This window comes from Phocoena phocoena, chromosome 1 (assembly GCF_963924675.1).
Source record: "Phocoena phocoena chromosome 1, mPhoPho1.1, whole genome shotgun sequence".
NCBI lineage: Eukaryota > Metazoa > Chordata > Mammalia > Artiodactyla > Phocoenidae > Phocoena > Phocoena phocoena.
Genome location: NC_089219.1, coordinates 75,215,073 through 75,234,527, shown reverse-complemented (window position 1 = coordinate 75,234,527; position 19,455 = coordinate 75,215,073).

Below are 19,455 nucleotides of genomic sequence, written 5' to 3'. Positions count from 1 at the left end.
CTGTGAGTGTCCCCTGAAGACGCTTGGGCCAGGGAGTTACACTAATGGAGTTGGATATGGCAGCATTGTATAGGATGAATGGGAACTGAGACTGGTGTTCTTCTCAACTTAATCTCCCCAAATTTAATTCATCATTTAAACACCTCTTCTTAGCACCAAAATGGAACCTGAGAGCTAGGCAATTAACTCTATATTTCCTCTCCCGAAAAACAGATTCATAACACCTTTCCCTCCCAACTACAAAGGGACATTTTCAACGCAGATGAGATAAAAAGACTAAAAGGTTCTTTGGAAGAAAGCTATAATGTAAATATCATTATCATCGTCATTATCCTCATTAACTCCTATCACAGCAAGTCTGGAGCCCATCAAAATGTCATCTTCTATTCGAAACATCAATCACCTACTCCAGAAATAACTCAGGATTTTCATAATTGATGCCTGTAAGCTGGCCTGACAGCTTCCACGGTGAATTCACAGGTTTCCTTGGTACCCAGCAAGGCTGCTCCAAAGACATACCTGCCTTAGGGAACTGTTGGCAAATCTGAATGGCCCTCATCTCCCTTCCCCCTCCAAACACTCATTTTTAACTCAGTGAAAGCAGGACCACTTATAGCAGAAGATAACGGGAGTTATCAGGCTTTTAGGAGGACGTGTAAGTGCCAAGTATGTTAGTCACTATAAATAAATATAAGATTCAAACCAGTCTGCCCTCTAACCACTTGGTAAAATATAGCCTGGGCTGGCTTGTGACATGAATGCTTAAAAGCAGTGATGGGTCCCTAGGTCTCAGGAAGCCCCCTCTATTTATAAATAGAAAGTTTAGTCATTTGGCTATGAATAACAAGAAAGAGCTTAGGTGAATTAACACAAGCCTCTGAAGGTAGTTTTGCTTTTCCTGTGCTTAAGCTTTTTTAAAGAATTTTTTTTTAAGTTCCTAAGGACTCTTATTGATTAGACAGGGCTTTGAGCCAGAACTCAGAGGACAACTGCTCAAAAATTAAACTAGGAAAACGTGTACTATGTGTTGAAATTTCCCATATCCCATCAGGGTACAAGACTGCATATTTCAGACTTTGCATGTTTCACACTAACGCAGGAAAAGTTCAGGAACCAAACAAGTTCTCATTCCAAGCAACAGTCGAGCTACGTAGAAATGTTAGGTCTTCTACCTCTGGAAAGAGCTTGTGGAATAAACAGAGTCGTGGTCATGGATCCAACAGAGACTTAAAATTCCAGGGCAGGATATGAACAAAGTCATCTGTTTTGTTTACATGGGACTCAGATGAGCATATGAGGTCCCCCTAGGATTAATGTTAGGACAGCAACATGGGGCTTGCTTTCTTTCTAGGTTTAATAATAATTGAGGGAGACAGAAGGAACACTATTACCATGGCAAGGTGGTAACAAAGAGTCTATCTGATAAGAAACAGAATTCACCCCCACTTGGATCAAATTGAAGAGATTCTAACGAAGGTCTGTTTCAAAGGTATGGATATTCAGTGGACAAACAAGGGATGGTGGGTGAGACACCCAGAAACCAGCTGTCAGCATCACGCCTAAGCCCGACAGGACAAGGACAGGAAATCATACCACTGGATCTGGGACAGAGAAGGAAGGGCCACAGCTCTGGCCAGAGACCAGTTTCCAGAGCCTCTCTTCTCACTGTCTGACCTGCTGGCGCTCCCCATCGATTGAACACAAGGGCAAGATGGTTAGTGAGGGGTCCCAGGTGATACCCCTGCAGGGACCAGCACAGAGCTGGCAGAGAAGGGTAGAAAAAGGATCTGGAAAGGGTAGGAGACGATCAGCACAGTGCCGCTATGAAAATGAGCTCTCAGCCCTTCAGAGAATCGTCATCACCAACTCTGTCTCTCGAGGTTGGCATTTAAATCCTATTTCTTAGCAAATTCCTCAGGCACATGCCAGTTCTGTGGTCTGGTTCTCCCTCTTTCCGTATCAGAAAACGATTGGAGCAGAATCAACAGTAGAACATGATTCTGCACGGCCTGAAGGTGAGAGAACGTCACATTCCAGACCCGTGAGTCCTGGACCGCTTTAGTAAGCAGTACGTTGGTTCTAAAATAAGCACAGTCGCTCGGTCACCTGGTGTCCAAAAAGAGCTAGTTGCCTTTTTACTGCATGCCCATGACCTGCTGGTGACATAAAGTTGCTTACGATTCCAAAGAACCTATTTTCTGTGTTCCCCCTTTTGTTTATACCTACAGCCAGCCTTGCTGGGCACAGGCTGTTTTGGTTTTACACGGTTATGTTGCTCATGGGGATAATATTCAGTCGAAACTAATAGTAGTGAGTTCCCCATTTTGGGAGGTGTTCAAGTAGAGACTAAAGGGCCACATCCAAGATGGGTTGTAGAGATTGCTCTATCCAGTAAAATCTAATGTAAATAGCATCCAACATCCTTCATTACCCTGGAATTCTATGATTAGGTATTTGTACTGTTCTGATCCGGAGTGACTTTCTTTTCCCCTCTGATCCCCACTCCCCCAGTCTCCCTAATAGATGGACATCATCCTCATCTATTAAATAACAGTAATTACGGTTCCACTTCCAGCATGACAGCATGAGGAGATAGATCTGCAAAACTGAGAAGATTGTTTTTTTAAAAGAAACATTTAGAGTATCTGGAAATGGTCATAAGTGTAAACATCAAATGAAGACATTTAGTCAAGAAAATCTGCTAAACTCGGTAAGAACAGTGAGACTCTGTGGTATTTGAAGCTACACATTTCCTCCTCCCCTCCCAGCTCAGTGACATCAGTCCTCCACTCCAGAACACAGGGCCCTCTCTCCCTGCAGCACACCGAGGGGTGAAACATCAGTGTTGCTCATCTTGCCCTCAGCTACATATTGCTGACACTGATTTCTGGACAAGTGTGGCTGGGAGATGGGGACTCCCGTCTTTCTCCCAGCCCTACTAGTGGGACAGAGGCTCTACCCTGAGCACTGCACCAAGGAGAATACTGGGGCCCTGAACCCCTTGCCCCGGCTCCCAGGGTAGGGGTTCCAGCCAGGAGAAGGAAGTCAAAAAGACTCCAGGCTATTGCCCCCCACCTAGCACAGAGCAACTACAGCAAAGAGGTCACTCAGAGAGGAGCACACCATTGTCTCTACCCCCAGCGGTAGAACCTGCCCTCAAAAATTTTGCCCAGGGGAGGAGGCAGGCAGTAGAACAAAGAGTTCCAAATTGAGACGCTGGTCTAAGGATACTCTCAAAAATAGAGGAGTTAGTAGTGAAATGCAACTGGGAGGAGATTGGTAGATTCCTTGGAGGTGTAGGCATCCAGATTGGAAAGGAAGAAGGAAAATTGTCTCTATTCACAGATGACATGATTTTGTATATAGAAAACTCCTAAGGGATCCACTAAAAAATGATTCAAATTAATAAATGAGTCCATCAAGGTTTTAGCATACAAGATCAATATAAAAAAATCAATTGCATTTCTATATACTTGCAAAAAACAATCCAAAAATGAAACTAAGAAAAACAATTTCATTTACAATAGCATCAGAAAGAATAAAATACTAGGAATAAATTTAATAAAAGAAGTTCAAACCTTATACTCTGAAAATTATAAAACATTGTTGAAAGAAATTAGAGCTAAGTAAATGGAAAAATCTCTCACGTTTATTTATTAGGAGACTTAATATTGTCAAGATGGCAATACTCCCCAAAATGATCTACAGCTTCAAAGCAATAGCTATTAGAATCCTAGCTGACTTCTTTGTAGAAATTGGCAAGCTGATTCTAAAATTCCTGTGGAATTTTAAGAAGCCCCAAATAGTCAAAACAATACTGAAATGAAAAACAAATTTGGAGGACTCAGACTTCCCAATTTCAAACTTCGAAAGCAAGAGTAATCAAGACATTGTGGTACTGGCATAAGGACAGACACATAGATCAATGGAATAGAATTGAGAGTCCAGAAATAAACCCATGTGCCTATGGTCAACTTTTTCAACAAGAGGGTCAAAACTATTCAATAGGGGAAAGAATAGACTTCTCAACAACTGTTCCTGGGACAGCCGTATAACCACATGCAAAAGAATGAAGTTAGGCCCTTCCCTTTCACCATATACAAAAACTAATTCAAAATGGCTCAAATACCTAAGTGTAAGAGCAAAAATAGAATATAAAACTCTTAGAAGAAAACATAGGAGTAAATCTTCATGACCTTGGCTTTGACAATGGATTCTTAGATACGACACCAAAAGCACGAGCAATAAAAGAAAAAAGATAAATAGACTTCTCAAAATTAAAAACTTTTGTGCTTCAAAGGACACTATCAAGAAAGTTAAAAGACGACTCATCAAATGAGAGAAAATATATCATATATCTGATAAGGTATTTTATCTAGACTATCTAAAGAACTCTTACCACTCAATAATAAAAAATACAAATAACCCAATTTTAAAGCGAACAAAGGATCTAAAAAGACATTTCTTTTTAGAGAGAAGATATACGAATGACCAGTGAATACATGAAAAAATGTTTGACATCGTTTGTCATCAGGGATGTGCAAATCCAAATCACAATGTGATACCACTTCACACCCATTAGAATGGCAAGAATCAAAAAGTCAGATAATAACAAGCATTGGCAAGGATGTGGAGAATATGAACCTTCATACATTACAGATGGGAATGTAAAGTGCAGCCACTGTGGAAAAAAATCTGGCAGTTCCTCAAATGCTTAAACATTGAGCTACCATAGGAACCAGTAATTCCACTCTTATATACCCAAGAGAAATGAAAGCATATGTCCATACAAAAACTTGTACATGAATGTTTATAGCAGCATTATTCAAAATAACCAAATGATGGCAACAACCCAAATGTATATCAACTGATGAATGGATAAACAAAATGTGTTATCTCCATACAATAGAATAGTATAAAGCCACAAAAAAGAATTGAGTATGGACACATGCTACAACATGAATGAACCTTGAAAACATGCTAAGTGAAAGAAGCCAGTCAGAAAAGACCACATAGTATATGATTCTATTTATATGAAATAACAGAATAGGGAAATCTGTAGAGACAGAAAGTAGATTAGTGGCTGCTTAGGGCTGGGAGTGGGGGCAGGTGGAGAGGGAGAAGAAGAGGGAGTGATAGCTAAAGGACAGGGGGCTTCTTTTTGACATAATGAAAATGTTCTAAAAGCGACTGGGGTGATGGCTGCCCATATGTGTGAATATGCTTGAAACCACTGAATTGTATACTTTAAATGGCTGAATTGTTTGGTGTATGAATTATATATCAATAAAGCTGTCTTTTTAAATGATAGTGATAATACTCTTTGTCATCTTCATATCTCAAAGCGTGGTTAGAATTATTAAATGAGAGAATTTATATAAAAGTACTTGGTAGCCTATGCAATGCTGTGCAAATGTAGCCTATTATATTCTTGAAGAGGATTAATCAGCTTTTCACCAGCACCTGTCAGAACAAAACTGCCTGTCATAAGCTGCCATTCCTAAACCTACCTTTGCCCCCAATTAGATTTCCTTTTCTTTCATGGTTAAAATTCATTGACAGAGCCCAACCCTTGAAATAGTCCCACATAATGATTGCTTATGGAATGCTTCTTACCCTCACAGCCTTTTTAAAAGAGGAAGTAACGTTTCTTCCATATGTTTTCACAAAGCTCAACTCGTGTGCATAATTCCTGCACATACCAAGCTCCTGGTTAGTCAGACCTGGAGTCCACGTGGGCTGTGTAACAGTTTGGCTAGCTGGTGATCGTTCCTTTCCTCTCAAATTCCCAAACCCTGAATTACATTTTGGCCACCACTGTGCTCTTTAAGCTGGGATGAGCAGCCGTCTGAATAAGCAAAAGGAGACGAGAAAAAATTTGCTCAAAGTGGCAAGTTTGAGAGTAATACTGAAGGAAGCTGGTTCTCGGCCAGGTGAGCCTATGAGCACTGCACCAACACAGCATTTTTATACGAGAGAAGGAGGGAGAAATCAAGTTCCCCTTTCTGGTGGCATTTGATTTGCTTCGCCTCGCCTGTCCTGTCCCATCCTGCTGTCTAAATACCCCTTTCTTTTTTTATCCAATTGTACAGCCTTGGACCCCAGCCCACCCTTTTTGGCTTGCAAGAAGCTGATGCCTTCATCATCTCTTTTTTTTTTAATTTTAAAATAGTATTTAATGAGAATAGCTTTTTTTTTTAAGCTGTATGTGCCTGGCACGGTGCCAGGAAATGTTATGTGACTTTTTCCCTTAACCTTCACAAGTACCTGAAGAAGCAGATGACAAAACTGAAGCCCAGAGATAGTCACTGAACAAAGTCACACAGCTAGTGGGTGTGGCTCTGGGATTCAAACCCCCATTCCTGTCTGGGCAGTGTGGCCCTTGCCCTTCAACACTATTCTTTGTTGATCATTGAAAACAGGTGCCCTGTTAACATTTCAAAATGATAACACATCAAGGCATTTTCAGAACTTAGGAAGTGTTCTTACCTCTGCTCTTCCATATTAATGCAGACCCGGGAGTGTGTGTTACCCTCTTTCCCAGAGGCATCCCTTGGCTGAGCCTCAGAAACAAAAGCGATGGGGGACATCCCTGTTAGCAGACGGCAGTTTTTGCAGGAAAATTGTGGGGTAGTAGCGCCCTCACGTGGTCATTCTCATTTTCTCACGAGGCCTTTGGCGGGGAGAAGGGCTAAGAATGTGGCGGTCTCCGTGATACACGTGATCCCCGGGAAGCTGAGCCTTCTTAGGACCCGGCTGTGGACTTGGCTGTGGATCTGGCCTGGGCAGGTTCCGCGGCCTGGACTCTCTCACCTTGGCTGAAACAAGAAATGGAGTCAAAGTCCCTGCAGGGGTGTTTTAGATCCTTACACACTGGAATCCGGAAGGCTCTGAGCCTTCATGGCCAGGAAACTACCCCCTCCTCCCACCCCAAACCCCAACCATTCCTTGACCCACGTCTGCGTGTCTGCCTTTAATCCCGTGGAACACCAGCTTTTTAGCTAATGATTTGTTCCTTTGCTGAAAAATAAAAGCACCAACTCTGGGGTAGGGATCGGGGTGGCAACACTTTAATTCTTATTAATTATTCACATCTTGGTGTGAAATATGTCCATCTGACACCTACCTGGTAACAGGAGCTTTAAGAGATAGGAAAGAACCTTAGGATAATGAGATCCAGGAGTAGGTGGGGACAGCAAGAAATAGACAATGGCGGAAGAATCAAAGAGGAGAGACAAGGAGAGGGAGAGGAGGGAAGGAGAGAACAGGGGAAGGGAGGGCAGGGGAGGAGGCTGGCCCAGACCCAGGTGCAGTCTGACTCAGTCCTTATTGCCCCAGCCTTCAAAAGCATGGGGAAGCCACAAGGGCGTTTTTGCTCAATGCACCAGACGTTTCAATGTTTCCTACTGGACTCCCATCATTGCTTGGTGTACAGTCTGAGATCTCCAGAGAAACAAAAATAATAGGATAGATGATGATAGATAGATAGATAGATAGATAGGTAGATAGATAGACAGATACTAGATAGATAGATTTACTATAAGGAATTGGCTCATACAATCGTGGAGGCTGAGAAGTCCAAGATCTGCCATTGACAAGCTGGAGGCCCCAGGGAGCCAATGGTGTGGTTCCGGTCTCAGGACCAGGAGAGCTGATGATGTAATTCCGGTCTGAGTCCAAGTCTGGAGGCAGGAGAAGACCAATGTCCTAGCTCGAAGACAACAGGCAGAGGGAGGCCAATTCTTTCTTACTCAGCCTTTTATTCTATTCAGGCCCCCAACAGACTGGATGAGGCCCACCCATGTTGGGTGCTAACTCTTCCACCAATTCAAATGTGAATCTCCTCCAGAAATCCCCTCACAGACACACCCAGAAATAATGTCCAACCGATTATCTGGGCACCCTGTGGCCCAAATTGGCATCTAAGATTAACCATCTCGCTTGGCCACAGCTCTGGTTAGCACACTGCTTATGGTTGGTTGTGCCCAGATTCACCTTAGACGGTAGACACTGAGGGCAGATACAGTTTCCCAACATCATATCCCCAGCGTCCAACACATTCAGTGCTCAGGATGTTTGAAAAGTATAAAAATAGACAAACTCACAGATTTGGGCCCAATATAAAGAAAATATAGCGTTTGTCTGATTACACAGCCGTGCCCTCTACAGAAGACAGTGGCCACTGAGGTGGGGACTATGCAAGTCATCGCATTCCCAGCGCTTAGTGTGGTGTTTGACACATAGTAGGAGCTCAATAAATATGTGACGACCCATGAGGGAATGGATCCATCAGTGAGTGAGAGAATGGGGGCAGCCGTCCACCTCCCTAGCTGCAGGGCTGGATTTGCTTTTTACTTGGAGCTGACCAAACACCACTCTTACTTAACCTCTGATCAGAATCTGAAACAAGCTTTTACAAACTGGTATCTTTGACATTATCTTCAGAGCTGAGAAGCCTTCACTTGTAAAATTCCAGTCTTGCCTTGTTATCACTGTGTTATCACCACAGTTATCCAGAAACTCTCAGAACCTCATTGGACCCCTTCAGGGGTAAAGCCAGGAAGACTTTACAATTACTGCTGTCTGTGAAGAGCCTATGACAGCACCTTGAGTCCTTCCAGGGGAGAATGAAAATTCTGATTAAATGCAGAATGTCTGTCTGTCACAGCTGGCAGGTCTGCTGTGCTGACAGAAGATTTGCCCTAATGCTGTGAGACGGTTTCCAGAACAATTTGGAGAAGGGTGAAGAGACCCAGTCCAAGTTCATCTTAAGTGCTAGAATGCTGTTCAGGAAATAGAAGGAAGGGAAATCTACCTTGGGGGATTCTGTGCCTCGGTTTTGCTTGTGAGAAGCAGGAATGGCGGTCCCAGAGAGACTCACAGAAGTGTGGGGAGGTTACCAACCCCCAACTCCTCAGGCGGGAGGCCCGGCTCGGGGGAAAAAGGAACCCTCAGTTACTCAAGCTTCTGCCAACTCACAGAGGGTACAGGGTAGTAGCGAAGTCGTGGGCTCTAGAATCAGAACTGCTTTCAGATCCTAGCTTGGGCCATTACAGTAGGGGCACCAAGAGGTAGCTTGGAGGGGATTTAGCCATCCATGATTCTCTCAGACCTCAAGCTATTCCAAACGATGATCATAATCATCATTATAACAAACAGTTGAGATATTCTTGATCTTTTTTTTGTTTTGTTTTGTTTTTTGCGGTACGCGGGCCTCTCACTGCTGTGGCCTCTCCCGTTGCGGAGCACAGGCTCTGGACGCGCAGGCTCAGCAGCCATGGCTCACGGGCCCAGTCGCTCCGCGGCACGTGGGATCTTCCCGGACCAGGGCACAAACCCGTGTCCCCTGCATCAGCAGGTGGACTCTCAACCACTGCGCCGCCAGGGAAGCCCAATATTCTTGATCTTATGCAAAGTATGAATATAACCTTATTCGAAATTTTTGGTATTTTTGTTATTCTCAAGCTAAGTGAACATGATATACTTTTTGTGCAAACACAGCTTCAACCAGAACAGTCTCCCCAAAAGCCCAAACCAGATCACCACCTTAAGCCCCTTCTACGTGTAAATTCTGGAGCCAACACTGGCAAATCACTTGTCTTCTGTAAGCCTGTTTCCTCCTCTGTTAAAACAATAGAAGCTAATATAGTTATTGAGTACTTTCTGTTTTCCAGGCACTGAGCTAGATGTTTTTATGTGAATTATCTAATGTAACCCTTTCAACAACGGTATAGTCAGTTCTTATCTCTCCATGCCTCAGTTTCTGAAGGTGTAAGACAGAAATAATAAAGCCTATCTCTTGGAGTTGGAGTAGAGATCAAAAAAGATGATGTGTGTAGAATGCTTGGTGCTGACAGTACTCAATAAATGGAGGTCATAATGGTTATAATGATGCTAGAGAGGCTGAAGATGAGGGCGGTGGGGGGAAGAGGCAGATGAAATCATGTCTTCTGGTAGGCAGAGGCTCTAGCTCGTACCTGGACCCTCCCTCAAGTGTTCATTTCAACCACTTTCTCTCCCGAGCATAAGCCCTGAAATGTCTCCCCAACGTCTCTTACGTGTTTTATTCATGTAAGCTGAATCCACACATAACTGAAATAAAGAGGGGGCCTGCAACATCTGTAAAGTAGGTGGATCTGGCCTTGAATGGCCCCAACGTGGGCTGTCAATGTTTTGTTTCTCTTTCTCTCTTTTTTTTTTAATATCTTTATTGGAGTATAATTGCTTTACAATGGTGTGTTAGTTTCTGCTGTATAACAAAGTGAATCAGCTATATGCATACGTATATCCCCATATCCCCTCCCTCTTACATCTCCCTATCGCACCCCTCTAGGTGGTCACAAAGCACCAAGCTGATCTCCCTGTGCTATGCGGATGCTTCCCACTAGCTATCTATTTTACATTTGGTAGTGTATATATGTCCATGCCACTCTCTCACTTCATCCCATCTTACCCTTCCCCCTCCCCGTGTCCTCAAGTCCATTCTCTACATCTGCTTCTTTTTTTTTTTTTTAATTAATTTATTTATTTATTTATGGCTGCGTTGGGTCTTCGTTGCTGTGCGCAGTCTCTAGTTGCGGCGAGTGAGGGCTACTCTTTGTTGTGTTGCGCGGGCTTCTCACTGTGGTGGCTTTTCTTGTTGTGGAGCACGGGCTCTAGGCACGCGGGCTTCAGTAGTTGTGGCTTGTGGGCTCAGGAGTTGTGGCGCGTGGGCTCTAGAGCACAGGCTCAGTAGTTGTGGCACACGGGCTTAGTTACTCCGCGGCATGTGGGATCTTCCCGGACCAGGGCTCGAACCCGTGTCCCCTGCATTGGCAGGCGAATTCTTAACCACTGCGCCACCAGGAAAGCCCTACATCTGCTTCTTTATTCCTGTCCTGCCCCTAGGTTCATCAGAACCATTTTTTTTTTTAGATTCCGTATATATATATGTTAGCATATGGTATTTGTTTTTCTCTTTCTGACTTATTTCACTCTGTATGACAGACTCTAGGTCCAACCACCTCACTACAAATAGCTTAATTTCGTTTCTTTTTATGGCTGAGTAATATTCCATTGTATATATGTGCCACATCTTCTTTATCCATTCATCTGTTGATGGACACTTAGGTTGCTTCCATGTCCTGGTTATTGCAAATAGAGCTGCGATGAACATTGTGGTACATGACTCTTTTAGAATTATGGTTTTCTCAGGGTATATGCCCAGTAGTGGGATTGCTGGGTCGTATGGTAGTTCTATTTTTAGTTTTTTAAGGAGCCTCCATACTGTTTTCCATAGTGGCTGAATCAATTTACATTCCCACCAACAGTGCAAGAGGGTTCCCTTTTCTCCACACTCTCTCCAGCTTTTATTGTTTGTAGAATTTTTGATGATGGCCATTCTGACCGGTGTGTGTTTCTCTCTTGTTGACATCTTCTCCCATCAGAAGTCCGCCACCCCACCCCAAGCAAGTTTCTAACAGGGATTTAGAGGAAAAGCAAAGAGAACCAGTCAGGAGCAGGCCAGGGCCGGGAGTCCAGAGAGAGCCACCGGGTTAGGGCACGTGTGAATGAGATTTGAAGGCCAATCATACAAGGATGTGAGAACAAACTCAGCATAGGATAAAGGACTAAAGGGGTGTGTGATAGGGACTCATGACTGTCCAGCTGTATCCATTCTCCCCTTCTTCCTTTTGGTAACAGGCCCTTGAAATTTTACCAGGCATATGGCCACTCAGCTGGAGATTACATTTCCTAGCCTCCCTTTTTTTTTAATTTATTTATTTTTGGCTGCACTGTGTGGCACGTGGGATCTTAGTTCCCTCACCAGGGATCACACTCCGTGCCCCCTGCATTGAAAGGGCGGAGTCTTAACCACTGGACCACCAGGGAAGTCCCCCCAGCCTCCGTTACAGCTAATTATTGCATTGGAGTAAGTTCTGGCCAATGGAACATGAATGGAAGTGATGTGAACCGTTTACAGGCCAGATGCCTGGCTCTTCCTTTTCTACCTTCCCATGGACTGAAACCCAGACCTGGTCCTGGTGAGGCAGCTTCAGCCATGAAGACAAAGGCAACGGCCCTGGGGTTAGTGAAGCAACAAGATAGAAGGAGCCTGGCTTCCTAGATGACCTTAGCCTGGGCCACTCACTTATCTCTAGATTTTTCTTTTTTTCCCCACCCCCGGTACGCAGGCCTCCCATCGCTGTGGCCCCTCCCACCGCGGAGCACACTCGGACGCGCAGTCCCCGCGGCCACGGCTCACGGGCCCAGCCGCTCCGCGGCATGTGGGATCTTCCCGGACCGGAGCACGAACCCGCATTCCCTGAATCGGCAAGCGGACTCTCAACCACTGCGCCACCAGGGAAGCCCCTATCTCTGGATTTTTCCTTGAGAGTTTTATAAGCTTCTATCTTAACCCTTTGGTCCTCTGGTTAAAGCAGCATAGCTTGTACACATTTGTCAATTGTCCAAAATGAGCCCAACATCCAGGAATGGGATGAGTCTAGCTAGAATCCCAGTCAGAAGGCCACCAAGTCCAAAACAGTCTTGGGAAGTGGGAGCTGGATGCTTCCCACTTCCGAGTGCTGGGAAGTGGATACTAAAATCAGCTTGCTAGGCTTTTCTTGTCGCATCATGGACTGGGGTACTCACACTGTCCACTGACATTTGAAGCGTGGTGGTGATCTCTCCCAGAGCCTCCTTGACCTTGACCAGGTTGGAAGTGGGGAGTGGCCAGGCTAACTTGAAAGGAGGAAGACTGGAGGGTACCAGCCCTGGGCCTGCGGGTTGGGGCAGGAGTGGTAGAATGGGTAGGAGTGGAAGCAGAACACATAGGAAACTGTTAGAGAATTGGGTCAGAAAGCTTTTTATCAGAAAGCCTGTGTGTGTGCCGGTGGTGATGGTGGCTGTGAGCACCATGGTATCAGGAAAGTACATGATGTCAGGGGAAAGTGATCACGGTCCACGCTGCCTACACATCAGGAGAGCCAACAAGAACGAAAACAGGGAGCTTCCCTTCCCTGGTGGCGCAGTGGTTGAGAGTCCGCCTGCCGATGCAGGGGACACGGGTTCGTGCCCCGGTCCGGGAAGATCCCACATGCTGCAGGGCGGTTGGGCCCGTGGGCCATGGCCACTGAGCCTGCGTGTCCGGAGCCTGTGCTCCGGAACGGGAGAGGCCGCAGCAGTGAGAGGCCCGCGTACTGCAAAAAAAAAAAAAAAAAAAAAGTTATTTAGTTATCTCAGTTAACCTGCCTCATAAAATACCTCATTCCCATATTTCTGTAATTTTGTCTGCATTCTGTGAAAACTGGTCACTTCCCATACCGTGACATCAAGAGCAAATTTATCCCATGCTCAGTGTCTGGGGGGTCACTGCCTTTAGTCTCTCAATCTGGGTGGTGCTCCTCTCTCAGAGACTTTTTCTCAGGAAGACTTTTTCTTTTTTTCCCTCTTGGGCAGCTTTCTTCTCAGGCAGGCTCTTCACTGAATTGCTGCAAACTCAATCCATGGCTGGCAAGTATTCACGTAATTTTGTTCCTGGAATATCAAAGTATAATATCATGCTGTGTGTCTGCGCCTTTCTCTCTACCTATTTCATCCTTGTCTTCAGCAGGAATTCTCCTTTCCTTTTGCTAACTTCTTTCATTAGTCTGAACGTTTGTCCAGTTCCTCTTGGAGGTTTCAGATGCCATCTGATGCCAGTGTTGGATTGGATAGGGCAGTTAGCCTCTCTGAGTTTCAGAGTTTTCATTTATAAGATGGGGATAGCAGACACCTACCACATGGGTCATGAAGAGGATTGCAGAGGATGATATACATGTTCCTGCTCTGTGCGTTTGTGGGACGTTAGAGGTGCTCAGTAAATGGAACTTTTCCACCCTGGTCGGGCCTGCCCCAGAGAGCCCCATGTGGATGTACATGGAAAAAAATCTAGCTGTGGTGTGCAGGCCCAGCTAATGTGAGAAGCCCTGGCTCTGGCCAGCAAGTCTTCAGGGCCCTGTACGTGAGACCCAGGCAATGCATATTGCCGAGAGGTGGAATTGTTACCTCACTCAGTAGTGTAAGTTATATTTGGAACCTGATGTGGTTAGAGATATTAAACACATGAATGTCATACTTCTATGATGTTTCTAAGCTGGCAGGTATCTCTGAGGCCATTATATATGACTGTGCAGTGCACAGCTCATACAGCTGCATGTGGTGGTCCACAGCATCTCCCCCTAGCCGTCCAGTCAAACTCAGTTCCTGCCTCCCTCGCTCTGGTCTCCTCTATTCCTTCCCATTCATCCTCTCATGAAAGAGGAGATCATATTATTATGAGGTTTTTAAGTAGACCAAAGTAGATGTGTCTAAAAATGCTTCACTAACTGCAAAATGCTATATAGAACCTATGTTTTATTGTTTTATTTTTCAGTACAGGAACTACCATATATGTGTCACACACCCATTAACCAGTTAAAGTGCTGGTTTTATTTATATGGAGTGGTTTGGGTTATTTTGTTGGTTGGTTGGTTGGTTGGTTGGTTTTGGTTTTGGGTTTTTTTTGCTTTTTTGGTTGTTGTTCTGATTTCTGTTTGTTTTGATTTCCGGTCCATACTGAATTAGTGGTATTTTTAAAACCTAGCAGTCCTCTTAGCATAGCTGAGATAGAAACATGACTTTCCTGAGAGAGAATTCTCACCCTGAAGCATGTTATATAGACTTGCCCACATGAGAAGTGGCTCAATTACAAATTCACACCTGGCACTCAGGGTGTCTGCCCTTGTGACTTTTGATTTGGGGATTGCCTTAGAAACCACGGTGTGTTTCCTTTGTCCTAACATGTAAGACTTGTCTCTCCAAATTGGCAGGTGCATGGGCCTCTGATTGAATCTCAAATTCAACAACTACGGGGCTTCCCTGGTGGCGCAGTGGTTAAGAATCGCCTGCCAATGCAGGGGACACGGGTTTGAGCCCTGGTCCGGGAAGATCCCACATGCCACAGAGCAGCTAAGCCCGTGAGCCACAACTACTGAGCCTACATTCTAGAGCCCTCAAGCCACAACTACTGAGCCTTCGAGCCACAGCTACTGAGCCCGTGAGCCACAACTACTGAAGCCTGCGTGCCTAGAGCCCGTGCTCCACAAGAGGAGCCACTACAATGAGAAAGCCTGCACACCGCAATGAAGAGTAGCCCCCGCTTGCCACAACTAGAGAAAGCCCGCGCGCAGCAACAAAGACCCAACACAGCCATAAATAAATACATAAATAGATGATAGATGGATAAATAATTTCAACAACGGCAGAGGACTCTTTGAGGTGCCCCCCAGGACTCTATTAGAATCTCAGTAATGATGTCTTGCTTCCCAGCCTGAGCTCTGAACCTATTAAGAAATAAGACAAAAGACCAAGTAATTAGAGACCAAAATGTCACATTTATTATTGACAAAGGTGAAGTTGGAAGAGCTCATGTGTATCTATGGGCAAACAGAAGCAGGCTTAGGAATCACCATTCCAAGGCAGTGCTGGGCCAGAGCAAGCCTCCTGATGCAGGGGTGGAGCCTGCCCTGGGGATGTTGAAGGGGACGCACTCCCAGCCGGTGAGCCTGCTCCCAAGAGGGAAAAGGCACTGAGCCAAATTCCCAGTTTTCCCTCCCAAATTCACCAAGTAGAAGGAACTTTGCCATAGACCAGTCCTGGTCAAGGACTATTCTTTTCCCGCAAAGTCTTCTTGGGACAAATGTTTATAAAAATGACAATTTCCTTCTAGAGGGACATCTGGTTACCCTATGATCTATTCTGTTCTCACATAGTGATTAAAATACCTCTATTCCATCCTCTTTCTGGTGTTTACCGCAAACCCAAGTTGCAGTCTGGCATTCACACCTCCCACCACTGAAGTCACTTCTTCCGTTTACCTAACATCCAACACCTACTCACACCAGCTGTCATCTGAAGGCATGCAGGACACAGTGGCTGGAGTTCACATTTCCTCTTAAACTGCTTACATGATACAACCTGTTCCTCTTTTGTCCTCACCTAGACACATTCTGTTGGCGGTTTCCATATTTTGGGGTTTCAACGTAGTTAAGTGTCACATGGACCCACAACAACAATAAATGTAAAACCTAATCACCGTGTGTGTGTGTGTGTGTGTGTGTGTGTGTGTGTTTCTTAAGTCGTTCCATTTAAATGAGTCACACCATTAAGTAAATACACAGTTTCCTTTAAACCTTTCATCAGTTATGTAAGTACCAGAGAGTTCACTCTGACCCTGTGTTATGTTAAGGTTTTTCCCTTGTTCTGTAAAATTTTTGTTCTTGGATTACGCATTTTCAGGGACAGCTAATTCCTCCCTTTGCCTTCAGTTCTCCAAGCATTGTGTGTGTGTGTGTGTGTGTGTGTGTGTGTGTGTGTGTGTGTTAATGTCAGCATCCTAGTCCTACAAATAAAAGTCACCTTTCCTGTTTTTCCAGCAACTTGGATCAATTCCAACTTTCTCCTGGATTTCCCTGCTAGCGTTTGGTACGCATACTTAGCTGGACTGTTCCAATAAGCTTCCCACTCTGCTTTGAACGCATCCAAGGTAAAGGGCATCGCATTGGAAAGAACTGAACTTTCTGATCTTTCAGAAGCTCAGCCTTCTCCTTGGAGGACCGAGCTGCTGGGCAGATGTTTAAGAGGACCTGGTTGGTAGTTGCAGCCTCCTCTGTACTCCCAACCATCTTCTCAATAACACTTTTTATTTCCTTCTGCTATGTACACACCACCTGTATTTTAATGACTTGCTTCTCTCTCTTTCTGCTCACCTGCTCTGTGAATTTCTCCAGGGCAAAAATTTTGTCCTATTCTTTTGATCTGTTCCAGCTAACTCCTGACTCCTAGTGAGAGCTCAGCTAATATTTGAGGGAAGGGAAAAAAAAAGAAAGAAGTGAGGGAGGTCAGGAGAGGATGGAAGGGTCCCAGTCCCCTTGAATATGCTGTACCCCTGTCTAGAAAGCTGTCCCCACACATTTCCTACAGCCAGCTCCTTCCTTATCTGTCATTCCCATCCACGTCACCCCCTCAGAGTGCCCTGCCCTGACACCCTTCTTAAAGAAGCCACCACTCGGCCACATAGGTATACATACACACAGTCAGGCTGTATCTTCCTTCCCTGTTTTATCTACTTCATGGCTCTCCAGTCTCTGAAATTATTTTAGCTGCCTGTTTATTTACTGTCTGTCTCCCTGCACTATAACATAACCTCCTGGAGGTACTACAGATTTAGTGTCTTAAATAAGCGCCTGGCGCATGGTAAGTGCCTAACAAGTTCCCATGGAATGGATAAACAGAGGAGAGGCAGGAAGGAGGGGACTATCTCCCCTCTCCCTTTTGCCCTGTTTAATAAACTTTAAAATGTAGAGTGATGGGAACCTCCACAGAGAAAAAGGAGCTGTTCTTCTGCCCTTTGCTGACCTGCCCCTTGGCGCTTCAATGTAGACTACAGGGTGCAGAGGCATCGAGAGGGAAAAACAGGTGAGGGAAGTGAGGAATGTCTCAAGCCGTTTGTCCTCCAAGTTGCAGAGAAAGACTGCTGTGAGGACTGTGGCTCCTGAGATGCGGAGCTTCTGATGGGGTAACGGGGATCCGGTTTGCTCAGACGCCCACAGGAGTTTAAGCAGAGATGGGCGTTGTTTTCGATGCATCAGGGTACCCGTGAGTAGGCGGCATAAGGAGGCCTGGAGCCAGACCTGGGAGGGCGGGGCCAGGGGCTGCAATGCTGCTGCTCAGCCGTCTGAATTGTCCTCCTTTCTCCTTCACTCTGCATCTGCTTCCTTCTCCTCTCTCACTGCAGCCCTGTGCACAGCAGCCAAATACCGCTGCTCAAGAGGCTCAGAGGCCCATTTCCGAATTTCACGGGGAAGAATCTGATGGGTCCAGCTTGAGTCAAGTGTGCACAGCCCTTCCCGTGAGCTGGGGGTGAGGAGGTCACGTTGCATGGGCGTGGCAGCCGGTTCAGGGTGCAGAGGAGGGGAAATGCGGCTGGGGATCAGCCGAGGAGACATTTACCTTAGGCAACAGATGGTGTGCTCCAGGCTCCAACAACATCTGAGAAGCAATTTATTGTCATTTCCTTTCAATTGTCCAGATACTTTCCATCTGTTTTCCCCGTCATTAACTCACAGTCACCTAGCACTGGAAGCATAAAATATAAGAGGCTGCTCTCGGAAATATTTGCTGGGTCACTAGGGCATTAAACACTTGTTTCCAGTGTTAGTAGATCTAAAGCATCAGTCATGAGTCAATGAAAGAGACATTTTTACTGCCCTAAATTGGCCTAAGGATGCCTAATGCTACACAAGTCCTGGGGGTAGCTTTCCGCTTTCCTCTTCTTCGATCTTGGGGCCTGAGAAAACAATTCCTGGAATGTACCCACTGAATCCAGCCGCCTCAACCAAACTAGACAGTGTATCCTGAATGTACCCAAGACACACGTTTCCGTGGGTAATTATGAAGCCAGCGCACACAGACTTCTGTCTTTCTCGCTGACTATTTCTGACTCATCCAGAGAGCTTCCTGGCTATTTAGCCCAGGCGTACGTGATACAAGGTGACACCAGGTGAGATCATACCTTGGGGGGGGGTGGTTTAGCTATTTTTCAATTGATTTACCTTTGAGCAAATTCCTCCTCTGTTGTGGGAAGCCTATTCAATACCCTGGGGGTGGGGAATTTAATAACAAGGTGGCTTAAAGGAGAAAAGCTTCTCTGCGCATTCATGTAAGGAGTTGTCATAACTGTGGACGGAGACATATTTCCTAATGATGCAGCTGTGTGTCTGCGACTGGCCTGGCTTTTTGAGAGGTTTCGGGCCAATTCTGTCTGGTCCCATGGTACTATTTGCCCAGGTACTACTCCAGGGAGACCTCTAGGTGACCAAGACTTTGATCCTGAGGCTTTTATATGTCCTAGGCTGTTGGAAAAGAGCTTCACACAAGGTATGGGTGGGGCAGAGAGCTGAACAAAATCCTGGGGCACAGGTGCTGGGCTTTGGACCAAGCTAATCACCACTGTGACTGAAGCCCATGAGTAATCTTCGTCACAGGTGAACAGGACATCTAATCTAGGTCCTCAGGACAGGTTAGGTCTCCAGGGATGTGAGCTGATGGGCCGTGTACCGTGTTCCAGTGGAGCACAGCTACCTCTCTTTCTGCCCTTGAGGTCCTTCTCTGCCCTTCCCCCAGGCTGTGGAATCTTTAGTCTGGGGGATAGAGCTGCTTTGTAATTATGCAGTTATGCATCCGGCTCTTTCTTACACCTGCACCAGTGACTTTTGAACTTAAATGCTATAAATTGGCCTCCTTTATTCTCTGGTTTAAGAATGACAACCTTCCCCTAAAGCAGTGGATGACATTATCTAGTTTTCCGGGCTAGGAGGAAGATTCTCAGGGTGCAAGTGAAGAAAATTAGAGAGCCCAGCCTTGGAAGGGTTGTGAGGATTGAGGGGAGGGGCA